General features: G+C 37.3%; 1 long non-coding RNA gene across 1 annotated transcript; it reads left to right on the forward strand.

Moving 5' to 3' along the window:
- The first annotated feature begins 2,881 nt into the window (after positions 1-2,881).
- Positions 2,882-8,336, forward strand: LOC145169091 (uncharacterized). The gene is made up of 3 exons (XR_013742292.1): positions 2,882-3,091; positions 3,176-3,592; positions 8,238-8,336. It is a non-coding gene; the product is annotated as an uncharacterized LOC145169091 (long non-coding RNA).
- The last annotated feature ends 2,339 nt before the right edge of the window (positions 8,337-10,675 follow it).

Here is a 10,675-nt window from a genome sequence, read left to right on the forward strand (position 1 = left end):
GAACTAAACTTTCCTGTTGAAAGCTGATGTTTGAGTTTAGTTAAGTTTTTGGTATTTTAACTTGTATTATCCCCCTAAAACTTGAATAAAACATGATAATGTGGGGGATGAACTCACCTTGAGTGATCTCTTAGGATGGATGATGAAGAGAAGAAGTTTCCAAGTCAAGAACACTTGGGAGTTGCTTGAAGATTTGAAGATTCTATGAACAAATATGATGATATTTGTGTAAAGATTCCATGATTTGGGTGAAATAGTGTAAGATAATCAAGTGAAAGATGAAATTAATTACCCAAAAGTGAAGGAGAATGCTCAATAACAGCCTTGAATTTTCGAGTTTAGAGAGAGTGAGTGAGAGAGAGAAATGGGTTTGCTCTTTGGTGAAGGAGTGAATAATGTGGGAGTAGAGATGAAGATCTTCAGCCCTTGAATCAAGATCCTTTGTTGGAGAAAGAGAGTGAAAGGACAAATAGTTGACTAGGTAGGGAGGAATAGTGACTGAGGATGGTCATAAAGTGGGTATGGGAGGTTGTTTGTGCCTTTGCTTTAAGGAAAAGTCAACACTCCACCTCAATATCTTACCCAAAAGATTTTATTCTTAGACTAAGATTTTCCCCCAAAAGTGATTAAAATATGAATATATAGGGTTTCATATGCCAAAATACGAGTTTGGGTGAAAATCCCGCGTTAAAATCACGAAAAAAGAGCTTAAAATGAAGTCGGGGTCGAAAACCAGGAAAAAGGAGCGAACTTGCGAAGTCTGAGGTGAGGGTTCGACCTTTGGTGCTTAGAACCGAAGATAGGTTCGGGTGTGATGAGAACCAAAAGGAGGGTTCGGTCCGAGCAGCATCGCAGGCGAACACGGAAGAGGGACCGAAAGTAGGATGGAAGCGAAATGGACCGAGAGCAGGCGGAGCTTCGGTCCGAAGGGACTTGATCCGAACCGAAGGTGAGTTCGGTCCTATAAGGGGAGTTCGGTTCTAGTAGGTTTCGGGTCTAGGAGGCTTCGGTTCTTAGGGTTTCGCTTCTAAGAGGTTCGGTTCCTAAGAGGTTTCGGTTCCTTAAGGCTGTTTCTCCATTTATCTTCCCGTTTCGAGTTGTTTTTTATTAAATTAAGGGTCATGATGCCCCGAGTGATTATAAAAAGTTGAAAGAGATTTTGAGAGAGATTTGGGAGAGAGAGATATATATAGCGAGAGAGATTGAGAGAGACTTTTTCTGCGACTCTTGCGAGTGTTTAACTTCGGAACGCAAGGTTTGAAAACCCCGTTAAGCCTCGTTATGAATGTTATACGCCCCCGAGGGGTACGGAATAATGTTTTACCAAGTAGTTTCATCACTTACCCTGATTAGGATTTAAGAATTCTGAACATATGAATTTTCCAAGTGATAACTTCTTATTAAAATAGCGAGTTGTACAGTAGTAACATAGTATAAACCCTAATATACAAGGGTTAGCTGAGTTGACCGGTTTGACTTGTTGACTTTATTTGACTTTGACTTGACTAGAAATTGACGGTTGTCACAAAGTGTTATTGATGTATATCAAGTATTGAAATTGTTATGTCTTATTGATTGATATGGAAAGCTTGTCGCATGATTCACATATGCCTTTGTTGTTCCTTGTTCCCTTTGCTTCTGCCATATTGAAGTATATATATGGCATAACGTTATATTGTATCTATTATTGAACTCACTAAGCGTCACCGCTTACCCCTCTCAATGTTTAACAATTGTAAGAGATAAGTAAACAGTATAGTCGTATACTGTTGAAAGGTTTAGAATAGTTATAATATTACTTTTGTATTTAGGGATCATGTATGTATAAAAGTATAGTAACCTGGGTAGTTGTGTAATATATAACATTTTGTAATAGTCGGTTTGTATCCAGTAGTTTGTAATCACTTTATCAATGTAAAATATTGTTTTTATGAATATGCATGTAGCATGTTTTGGAGTGACAATGTCTTTAGTACGAAAGTTAGGGTCTTTCACATTACAACTCATTCTGTTAATTTTGAGAAAAAAGAAGTTGAAGAAGAAAAATTCTCAAATATGAAATAATTCCACAAATATAGAATACTTATGATATATATTAGGTTCAAGATAGTAGTCAAATCTGACATAAAAGTAGTCAGGTTTAGCAAAATAGTAGTCAAATTTAGCAAAAAATTAGTCAAATTTACCCAAAAAGTAGTCAAATTTACCAGAAAAAGTAGTCAACAAATTCAAAAAAGTATTCTACATTTTAGCAATAAATAATTTTATCAAAATAATTGTTAAAAAACTATTCTTTATTTTACAAAATATATTTTTTATCAAAATAATTGTCAAAAAACTACTCTCCATTTATTTAAAAAAAAATTATAAAATTGTAGACTTTTTACCCAGAACCGTAGGTTACGGTTTGGGAAACCGTACTTCGTCGAGAGGAAACCGTAGGTTATAAAATAACCTATGGTTTTAGATGTTCCAAATGAAAAAAAATTATACTTAACCCGAAACAATAGACCATTTGGCGAAACAGTAGAACACTCTAATTACCTACGGTTTCGTGGACTATTTTTGGACAATTGCTAATTTTTGGCTAAAAATGGTTAAGTAATTAGTTAATTAGGCTAGATTAATAATTTTCTCAAAAAAAATACTTATGTTATTAATGTAATAACCTTATTAAATAGTAGCTGTGTCCAATTATCGCGTAATACTTACATCAAATGGGAGAAAAAGACGGAAAAAAGTTATTATATCGACCTAAAAATGCTCCCGAAGGAAGATGGATGGTCGCACGTCTAAATGAGGAAAACTCCAACGAAAACTCAAACCAATTAATATGTTACCAATATCCCTGATGGAGCAACAACGACTGAGTTTAGGAAGTTATTATCATCATTTGGGAAGCTGACGGACATATACTTCGGAGAAAAGAAAGGAAAAATTGGGAAAAACTTTGGATTCATAAGATTCCTCGGCGACAAATATGTGAAGGCTCTAGAACAGCAATTAAAGGGAACGATGTGCAGAAATAATATGTTAGAGATTAACGTGGAGAAGCAGAAAAGAAAGGAGGTGCAGAAAAAAACCTATCCCGGTAAGCAATCCAATCCTTACTACTTCCAAAAAAGCTTCATACTCCACCGTAAATACTAATTAACAGAGGGTTCTGGGACAGAAGATCTTTTGCGGATGTTGCAAGACATAAAGAAGGAACTACAATCCCCTTGAAAGCACCAACAACCCCGATACAACTAACAGAAGATGACTCAATGGTGCGATGGATGGGGGGAAAAGTGTTAACTGGAGAAGCAAAATCTTTTCTACACTTATGTCACATGTCATCACTTATATCCATTCGTTATGATAAATGGGTAGAAGTAAAATACACAGGTGATCTGGGAATTCTTTTAAGATTTGACCGTCCGGAATCAGCAAATGAATTTCTATTGAATGAGGCAAGATGGAAAGAAATGTTTAAACAACTCTCGATAGGGGATCCAACGAATGAAAGCTTCGAAAGAACAGCATGGGTTAAGATTGTTGGATTGCCACTCAAATTTTGGTGTGAATCAAATTTCGCCAAGATCATTAACAGGTATGAAAAAGTTGTCGCTTCCTTTGAGGATTACAAACACATAGTCAATATCTCCTGTTTTAAGCTAGGTATCCTTACTAGTCGTAAGACAAAACATCAATGAGGAAGTCCCGATAGAAATTGGCAGCAAGTTTGTAATGGTTGATATTGTTGAAATTGAAAACTCTTTCTCATTTGATGATGACAAACACCCATATCTGTCTGAAATTGAAACAATGAATGACAACCAGAAAGAGCCCAAAAGAAAAGAAACATGTGGTGAAAAAGGAACCTTGGAGGAAGGGGAATCCCTTCCTGACGAGGCTGGAATGACTGATCTTATGCCTTCTTCATCGGACACCCAAAGGATGTCAACAGGAGAACCCATGGAGCTCGAGCCAATTATTTATAATATATTAATACCCCAGCCTGTGGAAACAAATTTGGGCTTCCACGACGAAACCATAATTAACAAAGCAGATAAAATTCCAATGGGATGGTTTGGTCCGTTTCCGGCCAACGGCTCATCACATGCCCCACCTACAAGTAATTGTGATATTGATCTGCTTCAATCGCTTGGTAATACCTCACGCAAAAGGAGAAGAGCAAGGACTCTAGAAGTTACTAATGATCCTGCAAATACAACACAAATCCCCCCACAAGTTACACTAGTTTCAATACATACCCCCATCGACTTGAACACCGAACCTTCCCTTACAATTTCAAGTGTGGATTGACTAGAATCCTCTAATATCGAAGGTCTTAATGAAATTAAGAAAAAAATTAAGATTGGAAATGAACTTGGGTTTGAGATCACAATGGGATACCCCATCGTGACAGATATTATGGGTGAAGGTGGTGACAAGAAGTTTGACGAATGAATCTCATAACACTAAATATTCGTGGTATTAGAGAAGATTAAAAATTATTTTGGGTTCGTTGATTAGTGAGACAACATAAACTCTCGTTCATTGCTATACAGGAAACCCAATTGGTTGATGCAGACAATATAAAAGTGGCGAGTTGTTGGGGATCTGATCAATGTGATGCAGATAGGGTCCATGCAATGGGTAGATCAGGAGGCCTAATTAACATATGGTATCCTCTTGTATTTACCTCATTTGAGGTTATCAAATCTCATTACTGCCTAATTAACATTGGAAATTGGATGGGAATTGGTAAACTGGTTGTTTTAGCCAACATTTATGGCCCTCAATCCATATCTGATAAGAAGAAACTATGGGCGGACCTCCTCAATCTAAAAGAGAGAAGAGGTGGGATTTGGATAGTAATGAGAGATTTCAATGCCGTTCAGAGGGCTGAAGAGAGATTCCACTTGAATTTTTGTTCGCGAATTGCTATGGGATTTAATAGATTCATTCATGAAGGAGGTTTGATTGATCTCAAAATGGGTGGTCATAGGTTCACCTGTTTCTGTCATGACGACATGAAATTAAGCAAATTAGACAGATTCTTAGTATGTTCTGATTTTTGCTCTCTACATCCAAATGTCACTGTGACTGCACTCCCTAGGGAGACTTCGGACCATTGCCCCGTCCTTCTTTCAACTTCAGCAGTCAACTTTGGACCCATACTTTTTAGATTTTTTTAACTCCTGGATGGATAGGGATGGTTTTTTGAGATGCATGGCTTCACTTTCAAGGTTTTGGCACTGCTGGCAGCTTGCTTGCTGCCAAACTTAAGCATCTCAAAAAGAAGCTCAAAGAATGGAGGGCGACGACTTACCCTAAAGAAGTGGAAGATCTAAAGTTGTTAAAAAATAAGGTGGACTCGCTGGAACAAGGTTGTTGACTAATTTTGAGAAAGGAGAAAAGCGTGATGGCTTCAAAAAAAATCGTTGAACTCGAAAAACTCATTAGTCTTGATCTTAAACAAAAATCAAGAATTCATTGGGCGATAAATGGTAATGAAAATACCATATTTTTTCATGGATGGGTAAGCAATAAGAACATGAAAAATAACATCAATGGGATCATGATTAATGAAATATGGAACACGAACCCGACTGAAATTAAAGTGGAAGCACATCGGTTCTTTCAAAGCAAATTCAAGGAGAAATGGCCATCCAAACCCAAGTTTCATAATCCCCTGTTTGTGACAACCCAAAATTTCTATCTCATATAGCCATTCAATTCAATCAAAGTCAGACTCATTTCCGCTATATTTTAGCAATGTTTAGAGCATGTTTAAGTGTTCTAAGCCTAGTACAATCAAGGTTTGGGTTAGGGATGAGTTACCCTAAGTCATAGTATTGCATTTCGGGCCAAACACTCCTTCAAGAGGAGTGTACGGCCGTACACATGGGTGTACGGCCGTACACCCCCTTATGGCCGTACACTCCCCCTATATAAGAGATACTTAGTCATCATTCAACACTTTTCACACCTCCAAGTCAATAAATCGGGTTTTCTCTCTCTCTACTATCATCAAAACTCTCACCTAGATCTTCAAAGATGTAAGTGTTTCCTACCTTAGTTTGTTGTTACATTGCTTTAACTAGTGATGAATCCATGTTTTCATTCCATGTATTTCATCTTTGGTTAGATCTTCATCTTTCACCAAGAACACCAAGAACACACACTAGTTCTTGGTGGCTGTAAACCCTCATCAAGCCTCCAAAATCATGAGTAACTGCTTCCTATGCTTATTATCTACTATAAACACTTGTTATTCTTCTTAAAATCGACCATCTTAGCAAGAACATGAAGGTGTACGGTTGTAGACCCTTGTACGACCGTACACACCTCATTAGGCCGTAAACCCTTATTGATGCTCATAGTTGGCCTTAAACTCTCCTTAAAGATAAGCATGGGACTAAGAACACTTCCTTGATGCTAGATAGGACCTTGAAACACCATAAAACTCATGATCATTAATAGTGTATGGCCGTACACCCTTTCTACGGCTGTACACCCTTGTTAGGGTGATAACTTTGAACCTAGAACACTTCCTAGACACTTGTTACCCATTAGAACTTCAGAACCTTTGAATCCCTATGAATCAAGACCCAAATGTCACCATTATTGGAGTGTGTATGGCCGTACACCCATTGGCCGTACACCCTCTGGCCGTACACTCTCTTGAGTGGCCGCAAACCCATTTAAGTCAATCGCATGTGATTGTAACACATAGTTTCAAGTGTTTCCTAGTCCCTAAGGGTGTTTCCTTGCATGTTGGTTGTCCAAAACACTAATTACATGCCCATATATGCCATTATATGTCATTTAGGACTCATTTGTGTCTCGGGAATTCATTCGTGGAACTAATCATCCTTATGCAAACCTTCATTCGAAACGCTTACTACAGGTGAGTTCATACCCTTACATTTTTCCGAGTTTTTAATGTTTTCAGGGGGGGAATACAATCTAAACATAAATGATTTTATGAAAATTATACAAAAGGATTTCAATAAATATAAAATGGATGCAATCGATACAAACATATAGTTTCTATACTTTTATAAAATATTTAGATATTTTATCCCTTCTGTATTATGCTGAGCATAAGGGACGTTTTCAACTTACAAGCTTAACCATATAGTTTTCAGATTCATACAAGGTTATACATATACAATCACACAAACTATAATAGGTATAGTTTGGGAATTCATACAAGGTTATACATATACAAACACACAAACTATAATAGGTATGGTTTGGGAATTCATTAATCGGTTTACAAACTTATCTTTTATAAACCTCTCCGTTATTTATAAAAAGGGATTTTCTTGTATTATTACTTGTAAAGTCGTTAATCTAGTTGGAGACACGTCCTTGGGCGCTTACAAACATAACTAACTGGAGGACTACCCTTATGATCCAGAGTCTCCTCGAGGGAGAGCGTGGGTTTGTGTATAGATCTATACGAGACTGACTATCCCGCACCTTGCTGCTAGCTACAGTAGGACCGACAGGTCTACGGGTGACAAAGTCATAAAGGATACTGGTGCCCAATTCGCACCATATCAAGTTTAGTATGGTCATAAAACTCGCAAGTAGATAACAACGATATATTTATGTAGTAATATACTTTTCATGAACAATGATTATTTAGCATAAGTATGGAAAATACATGGTTTCTTTATGAGAAATAAAACTACTATACATACTGGTAATAACCAAGGTTTCAAACGGAACATTTTATTCATATTAGCGATAGCCAGGGTTTTCATGCAGAACATACTATACAAAGGTTTTTGTACAAGAATACACACATACTACAGTTGATATTAATTAAAATACAAACTAACATTTTTCTATACTACAACAGAATACAATAATAAGCATTTATAGTTAATTCTATAATTCCTTAGTTTAGGCATCAGGGTTACGTATGGGACATATTCGATAGACTGTGGAATGTGTGGTTTCTGCCTCATTTCCTGTTCCTTGTTTGGTTGTGGACTTAGGGCAAATCCACATAGTCAACTGTCTATTCAATGTTGGTTTATTCGTGGCTAGCATGAACTAAGTGGTTATAGATGGAACTGATATTATCTCACTCTTACTAAAGAAAATATTGGATTTTCTTGGAAACATATAGACATTTTCACTGATTCATTAACAGGTTTTTATTACAAAAAGATACTTATGAACTCACCAGCTTTTATGCTGATACTCTTTTTCAAAACCGCTTGTATTTTCAGGAAATCAGTAGACAGGTACCTCGACAGACTTTTGGGCAGACGGAGCGTATGAAGTTTCTTATTTCTTTTTGTTACTTTTGGATGTATAAAAATATGAAGCAAACAGATGTAAACACTTATTATATATATTCAATGTAATGGTTGTGTTTACTTTGATTACTATGATGCAATTGTTGTGATACTATACATGAAGTCATCCGCCCCCGAACGTTTCCGCCGTTCCGGTTTGGGGGTGTGACACTGTTCTCGCGAATCTCTTCATCTGATAAAATCTTTCTAGAAGGCCCTATCTCATTAGATGAAATTAAAGAGGTTGTGTGGGCTTGTGGAGGTGATAAGGTCCCTGGTCTCGATGGGTTAATGTTCAAGTTCATCAAGGCGTATTGGGATATTTTGTTGGGTGACATAACTCTTTTTGTCAAGTACTTTGAGCGGTTTGGAAGACTTGATCCATCATGTAGTTCTTCTTTCATTCCCTTCATCCATAAGATCAAGGATCCTTTATGCTTTAGTGATTTTCGTCCAATCAGCTTGATTAGTTGTTTGTATAAGATAATCTCCAAAATTCTCGCTTCTCGTCTCAAAAAGGTTATTGGTCATTGCATTGATGAAGTGCAATCTACATATATTGAAGGCATGTACATCCTTGATGGACCCTTAATTGTGAATGAAGTGTGCACATGGGAGAAAAAAGAAAAGAAAAAGATATTATTGTTCAAAGTCGAGTTTGACCAAGTCTTTGACTCAGTAAATTGGGAGTATTTGGACTCAATCCTTGCCCAAATAGGATTTGGAGATAAATGGAAATGGTGGATAAAAGGATTTTTGGAATCAGCTAAGGCATTTGTGTTACTAAATGGTGCCCCAACAAAGTAGTTTTCAATGGAGAAAGGGGTTAGTCAAGGTGATCCCCTTTCACCCTTTCTTTTTTTTATTGCTATGGAAGGACTTAATGTGGTTTTGAAGACTGCTTGCAACAAAGGTATTTTCAAAGGAGTGCAACTTCCAAATAATGGGTTGGCTATCTCACACCTATTGTATGCGGGTGACGCCCTCTTATTAGGTGAATGGTCAGAAAGCAACATCAAAAATCTTGCCAGAATATTGAGGTGTTTTCACATCTCATGCGGACTGAAAGTGAACTTTAATAAGTCCAAAGTTTTTGGAGTTGGGTCCACTCTACTTGAGACCTCTCGTCGGACCGGACCACTTGGTTGTGAAGCTGCTTGCCTTCCTTTCAATTATCTGGGAGTACCCGTGGGAGCAAATATGAACCTTAAGAAAAACTGGAAACCAATTATTGACAAGTTCATGACAAAACTTACGACATGTAAATCAAAAACACTGTCATTTGGAGGAAGGCTAACTTTAATCTCATCTGTATTAGGTAACCTTCCGACATATTACCTGTCGTTATTTCCTGCACCAAATGGAGTATTAGAAGAACTCGAAAAAAAATCAGGAGAGCTTTTCTATGGGGTGGGTCGAATGACACATCAGCAATCTGTCGGGTATCATCGGAAAATATCGCAACATCCAAAAAAGATGGGGGCCTCGATGTGGGATCGATCAAAGCTCTTAATATTGCGTTAATCTTAAAATGGTGGTGGCGCCTAAGATCGAACCTATCCCTACTTTGGTGTAGAGTTATTTCATGCATTCATGAGCTTCATTCTAAACCTGACAAGTACTATGCAAACAAATATATAGGAGGTCCACGGAAAAATATTTTAAGGGTAAAAAAAGAATTGATTAAACTTGGCATTCCTATATCCAAAATTCTCTAAAAAACAATCAATTAGGATAACATAACGTGGAGATGCAACTTAGCCTCGGATGGGAAATACCTAGTTAATTTATTACGACGAAGAGTTGACCAAAATACCCCTATAGACTCACCTAAGTTAAATTGGTTAAAGGAGGTTCCTAATAAAGTTTCATGCTTCGTTTAGAGGGCCATTTTAGGCAGATTTCCATCGGCTATGGCTTTGCAACGAAGGGGGTGTATCTTGATTCCACAGCTTGCAAATACTGTAACCATGAGGAGGAATGTGGAAATCATATTCTGGTTCAATGTCCGTTTGCTAGACTAGTGATGGAGGAGATATTTAAACGGTGTGGTTTACAAGCTGTTCAATTCAGTACAATAACGAAAGTTATTAATTTTGCTGCATGCCGGAGGAATTGCCCAAAGAAGAGACTTATCCTTCAAGGCATTGTCTATGGCACCCTGTGGAATATTTGGAAAGAAAGAAACAATAGAATATTTAACAACAGGTGAATATCACCCACTAAACCGGCAGACATGATACAGTCCTTAGTATTCACTTGGATCAAATTCCGAGGAACAACCGGGGGGGGGGGGGGGGGGCGGAAAAATAAACCGGAATATTTGGTGTATTGAGATCAACTCAAGTCTTAGACACTAAAACTTCACT

Source organism: Lactuca virosa, chromosome 4 (assembly GCF_052849685.1).
Source record: "Lactuca virosa cultivar CGN04683 chromosome 4, Lactuca_virosa_CGN04683_v6, whole genome shotgun sequence".
Classification (NCBI taxonomy): domain Eukaryota; kingdom Viridiplantae; phylum Streptophyta; class Magnoliopsida; order Asterales; family Asteraceae; genus Lactuca; species Lactuca virosa.